This window comes from Protopterus annectens, chromosome 1.part1 (assembly GCF_019279795.1).
Source record: "Protopterus annectens isolate FY-2018-M chromosome 1.part1, PAN1.0, whole genome shotgun sequence".
NCBI lineage: Eukaryota > Metazoa > Chordata > Ceratodontiformes > Protopteridae > Protopterus > Protopterus annectens.
Window position 1 is genome coordinate 995,391,967 of NC_056726.1, and position 13,166 is coordinate 995,405,132.

The 13,166-nt window shown below is 46.4% G+C and overlaps 1 protein-coding gene across 8 annotated transcripts in view; it reads right to left on the bottom strand.

Moving 5' to 3' along the window:
* CNOT3 (CCR4-NOT transcription complex subunit 3) overlaps nucleotides 1–13,166 on the bottom strand; it is a 2,226,181-nt gene that overhangs the window by 809,197 nt on the left and 1,403,818 nt on the right. The window lies entirely within an intron of this gene.

Genomic DNA, 13,166 nt, shown 5'->3' on the forward strand with positions numbered 1-13,166 from the left:
ACAAAAATATAAGCATGTAACCTCACCTACACAACCACCCCTAAACACAGAGGGGAAGGAGGGAGGTAAATTGGACTGCAGCAATGGGGATCCTCGAACATCTACATTTATGGTAGGTACAAAACTGTACTATGTTCTTCGCTCCCCATTGCTGCAGTCCTTACTATTGGGTAGAATCCCAAAGCAGAGGTAAGGGAGGCTGGCAAATCATAAAGAAGCAGGAGCTGACAACATGCCTTGCAAAACAGCTGTGGCAAAACCAGCCCTAGACTTAGAGTAGATAGGAAGGTGATAATGCTTAGAGAAAGTATGCACTGAACTCCAAGTAGCTGCTTCCAAAATATCCTTAGTTGCCACCCCTTAGAAATGCTGTTGAAGTGGCAGTAGCCCTAGTGGAATGAGGCCTAATCCCAGCTGGAATCTCCTTGCCATGATGGGAATAACAAAATGCAATGCAAAAGCCAATCCACCTAGAAATAGTTTGTTTTGACACAGGCTTGCCCTGTGAACTCAAAGCAAAAGAAACAAACAACTGCTGAGACTGCCTGAAATCCTTAGTCCTGCTTAAATAATAACGCAATTGCCTGTGTACATCTAAAGTGTGCAAAATCTTTTCCCCTTTATTTTGGGGGTCTGCATAAAAAGTAGGCAAATGAATAGTTTGGTTTAAAGCCACACTAGAAACCACCTTAGGCATAAAGGAAGGATTAGTACGTAATGATACCCTATCCTTATGGAAAATCAAAAGGGCTCTACTGCCATAAGGGCCTGCAACTCAGACACCCTTCTTGCAGAAGTAATAGCCAACAGAAAAGCAGTCTTCCATGACAAGTATTTCAATTCAGCAGTAGCCGCAGGCTCAAAAGGTTGTAGAGTAAGTTTTTCCAACACAAAATTGAGATCCCAAGCAGGAGTAGGAGCTCTACGTGGGGTCTTATATTCTTTGCCCCTCTAAGAAACTGCTTGAACAAAGGATGCGAAAACAATGGTGGATCACAATCATAGTGAGCTGAAATTGCTGCAGCATGAATCTTAATGGAAGAGAAGGACAAACCTTTGTCCAATAACTCAGTAAGATATTGAAGAGCCACACTCAAATTAGGCTCAGAAATCTCCAAATTCTTTGCTGTACTCCAAAATAAAAATCTCTTCCATTTTTCTGCGTACACTTTCCTTGTACTAGGTCTTCTAGCTTCCATAATCACATTTAAAACTTGTTGAGGAAGTTGAGACCTGCTGTGTCTCAACACAGAATATGCCAGGCTGTTAGATGAAGAGAGTGAAGCTTGACATTGAGCAGATGACCGTCCTTCTGAGATAACAGATGAGGAATCAGAGGTAAAGGCCATGGAGGCTTCTTTACCAGACTCCGTAGTAGTGGGTACCAGTGTTGCCGAGGCCAATCTGGAGCTATCAAAATCATCCTTGGCCTGTCTTGTCTGACCTTTAATAGTACCTTTGGAAGAAGAGGTAGAGGTGGAAAGGCATACACATGAAGGTTTTTCCAACTGAAAGACAGAGCATCCACTTTCCAAGCTGTGTGATGAAACCCCTTTGTGCAATACTTTGGCAGCTGGTGGTTTAGTGGAGAAGCGAACAGATCTATGTCTGGAGTTCCCCATGACACTGTCAATCTCTGAAATACATGAAGATCCAGTTTCCACTGTGGGGATCCATGATTTGTCTGCTTAACACATCTGCTAAGGAGTTCTGTGCTCCTGGCAGAAACCTTGCCTGAAGAGTAAGTTGCAAGCTTAGCGCAGTCTCCCATAAAATCATTGCTTGCCTGCATAGAGGATAAGAATGTGTTCCCCCTTGCTTGTTGATGTACCACATGACAGTTGTGTTGTCTGTTAGAATCAACACCTGCCCTGGAAGAAGTAACTCCTTGAAAGCCATTAATGCAAACTGGACTGCTAACATCTCCTTCATGTTGATATGTAGATGCTGTAGTCTGGCAGGCCACTTGTCTTGTATCCACTTTCCATTTAGATGAGCTCCCAAGCAATGTCCGAGGCATCTGTCGTTAAAATCTGACTCGCCTCTGGCCGGGTCACAGAGAGTCCCTTGTTTAGGTGACATTCCTGAGCCCACCACAAAATTCTTTTTGAAGGCAAGGTATTATTTGAATGACAGTGTCCAAATCCTGGCAGTGCTGTGTCCATACATTTTGAGATACCATTGTAGCTTCCTCATATGCAGTTTGGCATTGGGAAGCACCAGAATACAAGATGCCATGAACCCTAATGCTTGAAGGACTGTCCTTGCAGTCAGCACGGACTGATGAGATAGTTGATGGAAGTAAAGTGATAGACTCTTTTGTTTGTCCGGGGTTAAAAGGCCATCTGGGCTGCTGTATTCAGTCTCACACCCAGAAAGCACATGTCTTGAGAGGGTACTAGACTGGACTTTATTTCGTTCACAGAATACCCTAGGCATCTTAGCACTGCTATAACATATTCCAGATGCTGTAGAAGGTCTTCCTTTTCTTGAGCCAGAATCAGGCAGTCGCCCAAGCACGGATAGATTTGAATTCCTTGAAGCCTGAAGTAAGCTATCACTGGAGCCAGAACCTTTGTGAATACTCTGGGCAGTAGATAAGCCAAAGGGCAATGCAGAGAACTGATAATGAGAATTTCCAGCTCGAAACCGCAGATACTTCCTGCAACTTAGCCTTATAGGCACATGAAGGTAAGCTTCCTTGAGATCTAAAGTTACCATCCAGTGATCTTTGCCCAGCAGAGGTAAAAGCTGTTGTAACGTCAACATCTTGAACTTGGGAATGTCCAGAAAAGTGTTGAGGAGAGATAAATCCAAAATAGGTCTCCACGTGTTCCCCTTCTTTGGTACTAGGAACAGGCGAGAATAAAATCCTAGGCCCCTTTCTGATACAGGGACTGGCTGAATGGCCCCATCTGGAGTAACTGAAAACTTGCTTGTGAGCCTCTTTTCTTTGTGGAGGAGGAACGTCTGGCATGCCTTTGAAAGGGGCATTGTATGGAAATAAAATCTGTAACCGTGGTGAATGATATCCAACACCCATTTGTCTTGAGTAATTAAATCCCAATTTTCTTTGAAAAGAGACAGTCTTCCTCCCAAAGGAGCTGCCAGACGAGAATCTACTGGCAGCTGAAAAGACAGGTCATTGGGTCTGTTTACGAAAGGACTGACCCCTGCCCTCACCAGAAGTCTGAGCAGGTGAACTCCTGTTCTAGGCCTAAAAGAACCTTGAGCCCTGCCCCTACCACGCCTAGACCTACCCCTAGACTGGGAATCATAAGCAGGATATGTCCACCCCTTAGCAGGCCAATTTCTACTAAACTTGGTGGCTGCACCTGCAAAAATCTTTAACAGTTTGCATAGACTTAGCTTTGTCCTCCATTTTCTTTAAAACTGCTTCCACAGGCGATCCAAACAACACATCAGACTGTAAAGGAGCATCCAAAATCCTTGTCTTAACATGCTCAGCTAAATTCTGATCCCTCAACCAGGCATGCCTGCGAAGAACAGAACTAGTAGCAGCCACCCTCGAGGAGGCCTGTACAGCATCAAAACCACATTGCAAAGAATGCTTACCCACTTGTTCAGACACATGAACCAAATCCAGCAACTCTTTACACTCAATACCTTCCGCCAAAGCATCCACCTTAGATTTCAATTGTGAAAGGAGATAATTCTGATATTTTAGCATGTGAAACTGACAATTCAACGCTCTCATGGCTAGAGTGGAAGAAGTATACACTTTCTTTCCCCACCTATCCAAAGCCCTTGCCTCTTTATCAGTGGGAACAGGATTTTTAACCACAGAAGCCTTAACACCTTTAGGCCCCTGAGAAACAGTTTCTGGGTCCGCCCTAGGACTCTTAAACAAATACTTATGAGCTTCGGGCACCCTATAATACCTATCAGGTTTAACAGGAGCAGGAGGCAAAGAGTCAGGGTTCAGGGAAGCCTCTGCAAAAACATCTTCCACCACATTCAACACAGGAGGAATAGCTAAGGGCCTATGCTGGGGTAAAACAAGAATTCCTAAGCCTTTTCCTGGAATCAGAGTAATCCTGGCCTTCCCATTTAAAGTGCTCCCTCATGGAATGCAGAGTCTCTGAAAATGAGAAATCCTCAGGAGGAGAAGCTGTAGGAGTGGAATCATCCACATCAGAATCAGAATAAGTAGGATACTCCTGCAAGTCTTCCAGAAGACTCTGAAGCCTCTGAACACTGTTCAAAACTATCAAACTCCGGTTCCACCCTAGGCCTCTTATCAGGAGGGGCATAGAACCTCTAATCATAGTAATCAAATCTTCTGCCATTTTAAGCATAGGTTTCTTATGTGCAGAACCCGAAATGCTAGGAGAAGCCCCACTGAAGCTGAACTTGGCCTACCTCTCAAAGAAGTTTTGGCAACAGAAGGAGAGGCTCTAACTACCTTGGGAAGAGAGGGAAGAACAGTTACCTGAGAAGCCCCGCAGCCTGGCCTACCTCCTGAGAAGGCACATCCTGTAACAGTAAAGTTTCTGCCTGAGACTCCATGGAAACTCCTGGCAAAACCTCTGGCTCCACTGAGCCTTCTAAAGAACCGACGTCCGGGACTGCCGGTTCATCAACCCTAGGCTTCGCTGTTTTGTCCTTGCGCTTCTTGGAAGCGGGCGTCGGAGCATCCGACGGCATTTTATAATTGCAACGCTTCCCAAACACTAACCTGGCACAGTCTAACCTCCTCTTAATAGTGCGTTTGTTAAACCTAGCACAAGAGCGGCAACCAACAACGTCGTGCTCAGGCCCTAAACAAGGTATACACAAGGTATGGTAATCCCTATGAGGTATCTGTTTCCCACAAGAAATACAGTTATTCACTTTTTCTGACATCCGGTTAAATACTGAGGCAAGAAAAAAACAAAATGTTCCCCAACGGGGTACTTAGCCAACTCTGTTTCGGTCTGAAACTCCGGTTTCGGAAATATTTCAGAACGCCAACCTGCACTCGCAAAACTGCTTCTGCATCGGACCATGCAGCAAAAAAGACTGAGGATATGACGTCGGTCATGCGCATTAGTACCCTGACGTACTGACGTCAGTCTAATGCGCCCTGACCGACGTCAGCCTTATACTCTGGTATTCGGGCCGACTGGACGGCGGACTATACCCAATAGTAAGGACTGCAGCAATGGGGAACGAAGAACATCTTTTAGTTATGTACTTACCATAACTTCGGATGTATGGGATCCATCTCGCCTACATTCATGACAGATGGGTTCAGAGCCGATCCATCGGCTCCGACTCGGCAACTTATACACTAGCACGAAGTCTCTCATTGGCTGGGCTACTCCCTATCCCAGGATGCACTACACCTGCTTCCCCAGATCTTGTTTGTTCGCTTTCATACACCCATGTAAACACAGCAAACACTATTAGTCACTATAACCAACTAAAGTTCAAGAAAGAACACCAAGAAAAAAGTGACTACAGCTCCTCTAAATCCAAATGGAAGGGGGAAGGAGGGTGGGTACTTATGAATGTAGGCGAGATGGATCCCATACATCCGAAGTTATGGTAAGTACATAACTAAAAGATGTAATGGGATCCTATCTCGCCTACATTCATGACAGATGGGACAGCGTCCCTAGCACCTACATCCCGGGTGGCTCATTGGAACACACTCCTGAGAACTGTGGAACCAAAGGAAGCTCTGCCTCGAGAAACCACATCCAATTTGTAATGAGAAATAAAAGTGTGCGGAGAAGTCCAGGTTGCCGCAGCACAGATATCATCTATTGATAACTTGGAGTGAAAAGCTACGGAAGTAGCCATTGCCCTGGTAGAATGAGCCTTGACTGGAAAGGGAAGGTCTTTATGAGCCTGTGAATAAATAAAAATGATACAATCTTTAATCCATTTAGATATGGAGGCTTTTGTTACCGGTTGACCCAATTTGTTCGCTGCAAAAGAAACAAACAACTGATTTGATTTCTGCATTTGAGCGGTTCTATTCAAATAAAAACGTAGTTGTCTATGTACGTCCAATTGATGCAAAGTATATTCTGCGTTATTGGAGAATTCTGGGAAAAAGACAGGGAGTTCTATAGTTTGTTGCATACAGAAAGAAGAGGCCACCTTTGGTATAAATGCGGGGTTTAATTTCAATGAAACTCAATGCTTGTGAAAAATCAAATAGGGAGGATCAGAACAAAGAGCTTGAAGTTCTGAAACTCGCCTAGCAGATGTTATGGCTACTAAAAAGGCCGTTTTCCAAGACAGAAATTTTAAATCACAAGTAGCAGCTGGTTCAAAAGGACGGGCAGTTAGGGCAGCAAGAACCATATTCAAATCCCAAGGGGGAACAGGCTGAGATAAAGGAGGCCTAAGGAGCCAAGCCCCTTTAAGGAAAGCCTTACAAAGTTTGTGAGACATCAATGAAGGTTCAAAAGAAGCATGAAAATTAGAGATCGCTGCTAATTGAACCTTAATGGCAGAAACTGAAGAGCCCGACTGAAAAAGGGAGGCCAGAAAATTCAGAACCTCCGATACTGGAGCAGTGAGAGGATCTATACCTCGTTCTTGAGCCCAGAAAGCAAACCTTTTCCATTTACTGGAATAAAGTTTGATGGTGGAAGGTTCATGGGAAGAAGACAGAATGTGGACCACATCCGGCGAGAGAGCATTATCTCGGACTAAGGATGGAAGTGGAGTAACCATGCTGCCAACTTCAGGGACCTGAGAGACGGATGAAGCCGTCCTGACTGATGAGTCAACAGGTCTGGCACCGGATCCAGAAACCATGGACCTTCTATCGCATGCCTCTGTAGGAAAGGGAACCAAACTTGACGAGGCCAGTGCAGGGCAATCAGAATCATCTCGCTCTCCAGGTAAATGGCCTTCTGTATCACCCTCGGTAGGAGGGGGAACGGAGGGAAGGCGTAGAGAAGGCCGGGGGGCCAAACGTGAGTCAGAGCGTCCCTGGGAATCTGTCCCTTGGATGGGAACAGTGTGAAGAACTCTCTGCATTTCGCATTGTGGGGGCTGGCAAACAGGTCGCAGCAAGGAAGACCCCATCTGTCGAAGATTTTCGCAGCTATACTCTGATTGAGGGACCACTCGTGGGGCAAGAGAATGGTCCTGCTTAATCTGTCCGCAATCACATTGGACTTCCCCGGTATGTGCGTTGCCATTAGAAAGTGGTTGGTAGCTACCAGTGCCAAAGTCTCATGGCTTCTCTGCATAGTGGGTAAGACCTGGTACCCCCTTGCTTGTTTATGTACCATACTACCGACATGTTGTCGGATAGGATCGCAATTGGGCCCTGTGGGATAGCGTGATGGAGAGCTTGAAGTACCAATAGTACCGCTCTCATCTCCAGTACATTGATATGCAAATGTGTTTCCTGGATCTGCCATGTGCCTTGGACCGACCTGTCCAGGTAATGACCCCCCCACCCTACCTGGGAGGCATCCGTGGTCACAGTGGCAACGGGACGTTGAGGAATAAAGGATCGCCCTTGGTCGAGATTTGACCGTAGAAGCCACCAACGCAGATCTCGACGGCAACTCTCCGTGATTATGATTAAGTGGTTCAAGGGCAGTTCCTGATAAGACCATTGAACCGACAGTAGCCATTGTAGAATTCGCATGTGAAGTCTGGCCAAGGGAACTAGGAGTATAGTCGACGCCATCGAGCCCAACAGTTGTAGGATCCGATGGGCCGGGGCTCTTTGTAAGTGAAGGCAGGATTTGACCTGATCTTGTAAGATCTGAATTCTTGCTGCCGGTAAGAAGGCGCATTCTTTTTGTGTCTAAGTCTGCGCCTATGAAAGTAATACGCTGAGAAGGCTGTAGTACAGATTTTTGCAAATTGAATGTGATCCCCAAGAAACGGCCCAAGTTGAACGTGGCTCTGAGCGCTTGGAGAAGTAGATGCTCGGAGGTGGCTGTAAGGAGCCAGTCGTCTAGATAAGGAAACACCTGGAATCCCAGACTTCTCAGGTGAGCAGTTACCACTGCCAGACATTTGGTGAACACCCTGGGGGCTGTGGTGAGACCAAAGGGCAGTGCTCGGAATTGAAAATGACTGGCTCCGAGGCGAAAGCGTAAATGTCTCCTGGACTCTTGAGCTATGGGAATGTGATAGTAAGCGTCCTGGAGATCTATGGAGCACATCCATGCATTTTTTTCCAGCAAAGGAAGAATAGATTGAAGAGTGACCATTCGGAATTTGGACTTCTTTACGAAACGATTCAATGAACTGAGGTCCAAAATGGGCCTGAAGTCCCCTGTCTTTTGGTACCAAAATAATTTTGAGTAAGTTCCTGATCCAATCTGGTCGGTGGGGACAGGCTGGATGGCTCTTTTTTCTAGCAGCTTTGAAATTTCTAATGCTGCCTGATCCCGCTGACTGGGTGGCACGTCCGGGATTTCCCTTAAAGAAAGGGGGGGTTTGTTGAAAGGGATGATATATCCTCCGGTAATAATGCGAAGCACCCACTGATCGCTTGTTATGGATTCCCAAGCTTGTGGATGCGCCGCAAAGCGACCCGACTGGCTCCGGAGCTGCACAGTCGGGCAACCACTCAGGAACACTGGTTGTATGAAGAACCACGAAAGGAATCGCGGTCTCCAGAGTTACGGGGGCCTCTGCCACCTCTGGGGCGGCGTCTTCCAAAATCCCCCCCCCGCCTCTGGAGGGGGAATCACTGGGTGGAGTAGAGAAAGACTTTTGGGATTTTTTAAACCACATTTTCCCTCCTCTCCCAGCCTTGGGATAAGGCCTGGAAGGAGCGGAATAACGGGCCCCAACGGCAGTCAAAGTCTTGCCCTCCTGCTCGCACCGAGTTAGTGTGTCCTTCACCTTGGGTCCAAACAAAGATGACCCATCAAAGGGGGCATCGGCGAAGGAAGACTTGAAGGCCTCCGTAAACGAACACAAGCGTAACCAGGCTTGTCTCCTAAGGGCAACGCCTGTTCCCGCTGCTCTACTCGCCCCCTCGGCCGCATACGAGATGAGCCTCATGGACGAGTTAACAATAGAACAAAGAGTAGTCATCTGTGCGCCAACAGTCGAGGCCAGCGCTTCAGGTAGATTACCAACAAGGGAGTCATTTAGCTCTTTGAGAAGATCCCTTTGGAGCCTTGTAAAATGACAAATAATTCAGCGACCGTAAGGAAAAAGCCGCTGAGGACAGGGTACGCTTCCCGTACCTATCCATACTCCTAGAATCCTTATTAGGAGGATGAATAGACGTCGAAGCCTCTGCCACGTCCTGCTGTGTGGCAGAAGCCACCACCAAAGCATCTACCGGTACACCCTTTGTGAGAAATTCTTTTTGTGGGGGAGCTGACAAGAATTTATTGGGCCTCGCAGGCACCGGTTCCACAGAATCAGGGTGTTCCCACACCCTTCGAGAAATCAAATCAAGGAGTTCATCGAAGGGCAGAGACACCCAGGAGGCGGAGGGCTGGGCCCCAAAGGCCTTGAGGAAGACTGACTCCTCAGTTGAAGGGGTTTTGGCTTGCCAGTCACCTCTCTGTCTCAGAATCTCCAAGACATCTGAGAAGGAGATATCATCCGAAGATGATTTGGGGGACCCCTCAGCGTCATCGAGGTCAGTATCCGATGTAATAGACTCATCTTGGGAGTCTACGTGCTTCCTCTTACACAATTTCTTCCGTGGAGGTTCGTCCGAAGCAGTTTCGGACGGACCACCCGGAAGAAGGGAACCCCCGATTGGGGTATCCTCAGGCCCTGGGGCCCCGCTGCCGGGGGGCTGCAACGCAACAGAGGCACCAGTCTCCAAATCTAGGGACGGTGAGGTAGAGTCTAGTTGAACCGGCAAGGGCATGGCCAGCGCGCTCCTCATGGCCTCAAAGGCCGGACCTCCAGAATCCAAGGAAGTCACTGGTCTAGAGGCCACGATGGCACTGGGAATTCCAGCAGCCGATGCTCCGAGAGGAAGACTAGGTACCGAGGCACCTAATCCCAAGGTATTCCCTCGGCCCGGCTGTAGAGGTCGAGTACCAAACCCTGAACCGGAGGACAGGGTAGGAAGCATGGTCGGAGCCGAAAGGCCTGATAGGGGTCTCTGCTCCGACCGTATGGCTCCACATTGCTCCACCACCACCGGCTCCAACAACTCAGAAGAGGTTGGAGGAGGAATCAAGAGTGTGGGGGGATCAGCTCCAAAGCAAACTGTGCTGGAGCCGAGACCATTTTAGCAAATACTGGAGATTGGAAGAGCCTCTGTAAAACCCTATCCAGGTCCGAATCCGATAGTCTCGAGGATTTAGAGGAGGTAGACACTCGAGAAGACTTTCCTCTCGGCTCCGAGGGAGAAGGGGACCGGCTCCGAAACGGCTCCAATACTGTCGGCGCCGACTCCACCAACTCATGGATCACTATCGGCGCCGAAGAAGCCTTTTTCTTCGGAGCCGAGGGGGAAGAGTCTGAGCTGCACACTTCCACCGGCTCCGAAGCCATTGGAGCCGATGGAGGTGATTCACCTCTCGATACTCCAACTTGCGGCTCCGAAGACAATGGAGCCGAAGTAGGAGGTATCGAGGCAGACTCTTCGACACTCGGCCCCGAAGTCAGTGGAGCCGAGGAAGAAGAGGTCAACTTTTTCTTTTTAGAAGCCGGCCCCGACGGACTTGCCGGACCCGACGATCTTTTCTTTTTGGAAGCAACAGGAGGATTCAAAGCTTCCTCAAAGGAGGGTTTAATAAGCCCTTTCAAAATAAGCTTGTTCTTACATTCTTGAAGAACCCTAGCAGAAAAAGCATGACATACGCTACAAGTCTCTTGTAGATGTTTCGGCCCCAAACAATAAACACAAATAGAATGGCTGTCTGTTATGGACATTTTATAACTGCACCGAGTGCATTTTTAAACCCTGACTTTTGTTCTTTAGACATAGTACGGTTCAAGAACAATAGAGTTCACCACAAAAATTAGCACTATAAAGAAAAACAGCGCCAACTGAAAAGCCTTGAGACTCACTGGCGCAAGCACTCAGAAGAATTTTACCTCACAAGTAACTGACAAACAGAACAACGCCAAAGCCCTCTAATTTAAACGGGCTTGGCCCGTAAGACAAATAACCACAAAGGAATTAAATTAATAGGCCTTTTGACTAAAAAGAACACAAGGATAGGGCAAGGGCCCTCTAACTAAAAACGGGCCTTGCCCGACAGACAAAAAGGAACAAGTACTAGACAACACTCAAGCACTCAAACTTCACAAATAGTATAAAAGAAGCTGTTAAAACAGCTGTTTGTTTAATAAATGACAAAAACCCCAAGGTCAAGGACCAATAAAGGTAAAAGTAAACACTTAGCTCCAGCCAAGTCGAGACCACGTCCAGCTTGTAAAGCGGCAAACGAGATCTGGGGAAGCAGGTGTAGTGCATCTTGGGATAGGGAGTAGCCCAGCCAATGAGAGACTTCGTGCTAGTGTATAAGTTGCCGAGTCGGAGCCGATGGATCGGCTCCGAACCCATCTGTCATGAATGTAGGCGAGATAGGATCCCATTACATCAGTGGTTACGTAAACCTAACCCTAAACAGCTCGTAATCCAGGTCTGTTCACAATGGCAGCAAACTAGATCTGAGGTATGTTAGGTTGGTGAGGCATTATTACCATAAAGGGAGGAAGCAGTCCAGTTACATCCAAACCTCAACAACTGTGGAGGAATTACAATGACATTAGATGTAAGCCCTTTTCCAGAGGGTAATTTCAAACCTGGTAGATAATATCTGCAGGAAAACGTTGCAGTCTTGACTCAGGCATTACTGCACATCACTGTCCTTGTAGCAACAGCTATGCAGACGGCATCCACTGCAGCATATGCACATTTTATTGAGTGCTTGATAACTTGGAAAACTGAACTAACTGGATTTACTGTCTGAAGCAGGCAGGCTAACAACAGTTGGTTGCATGTTGCAAAGACAAAAACACCAATGTGCAAGCAGCATAAACTTTCTTCCCATACCTGTCAAAGTCCTGCAATCTTTTTTAAATATGGACAAGATTAAATGAAGAAAAGGGCTTTGATCTACCGTCTCTGTTCTGAGAGAAAAAAAGCTGGGCTGGCAATGGGTTTTCTGAAAATAAACTTGGAGTGCGTCTGCTGCCTTATGAAGTCTGTTTTTCGTGGTGCAGGGGGCTGTGAATTAGAAGAGGAGAAGCAGCATGGACTAAATTAGAGGGCTAGCTAATGACTTTGGGGAATCCACACTAAGCAACTTGTAGTATCTTTTTTGAGACTCCCCCCACCACACTTACAGAAGAACTCTTTCATCTTAGAAATGGTATCAAATTCAAATTTGCAGGGAGTAAGGGAAGAAAGCTGTGAAACACAGTAAAGCCCTTCTTCTTGAGATACAAAGATTGCCCTCTTCTTCAAAGAATGAGATTTTTTTTCCTTTTTGTCTGAACAGATAGAGTAGAAGACTGGAAAGACTGTACTACCTCAAAAAAATTAAGTTGCAAGTCTTTCCTTGAGCCCATTATGACTGGTGGGTGTAGACGTGAGGGCAAATGTTACATCTTTTTATACTTTTTTTTATTAATGCTCTCTAGTCTGACTGTTTTAAGGGTTGAATCGGATGTCCAGACATCCAACAGCAGCCTGGCAACTTCCTCCCTTACAAGACTTGGTAGGTTCTTCCTTCTCCTCAATAATAAAGTGAGGTTCTCTCTTCTAGGATAAGGGCCTAAAGTCTGGTCTGACTGGATGTGCACTGCTTTTGGGCCTTAGTCATTTCCCATGGAGTCCCACCAGAATGACCAGGTAAGTCAGACTGATGTTCAAAACTACCTCAAAGTGAAACTGTTTATTCCAGGCCAGAGAAAAGCATCAGAATAACAAGTCTCTGTAGAAATCTCTCTGGATAATTTTTTCTTTTTTCCTTTCTTGTCTGAGGAATTCAATGAAAAGTCAGAAGCCATAGTTACACACACCAAATCCGTAAGATGTTGGTTCTTAAGAAAGTCTCAAAGAATTCAAGGTACTTCTAATAATTTTTGTTGCAAAGGATAAGCAAATCACAAGTCCCAATGTCATTTGTTATTTTTCTTGTAAACAGAAAACAAAGGCCATGTGGGTGTCTCTATAGGTATTCATAAGACCATTTACCTTTAACAGGCATATGAGAAAATTTCTATAGGAAAAAGGAAGGTCC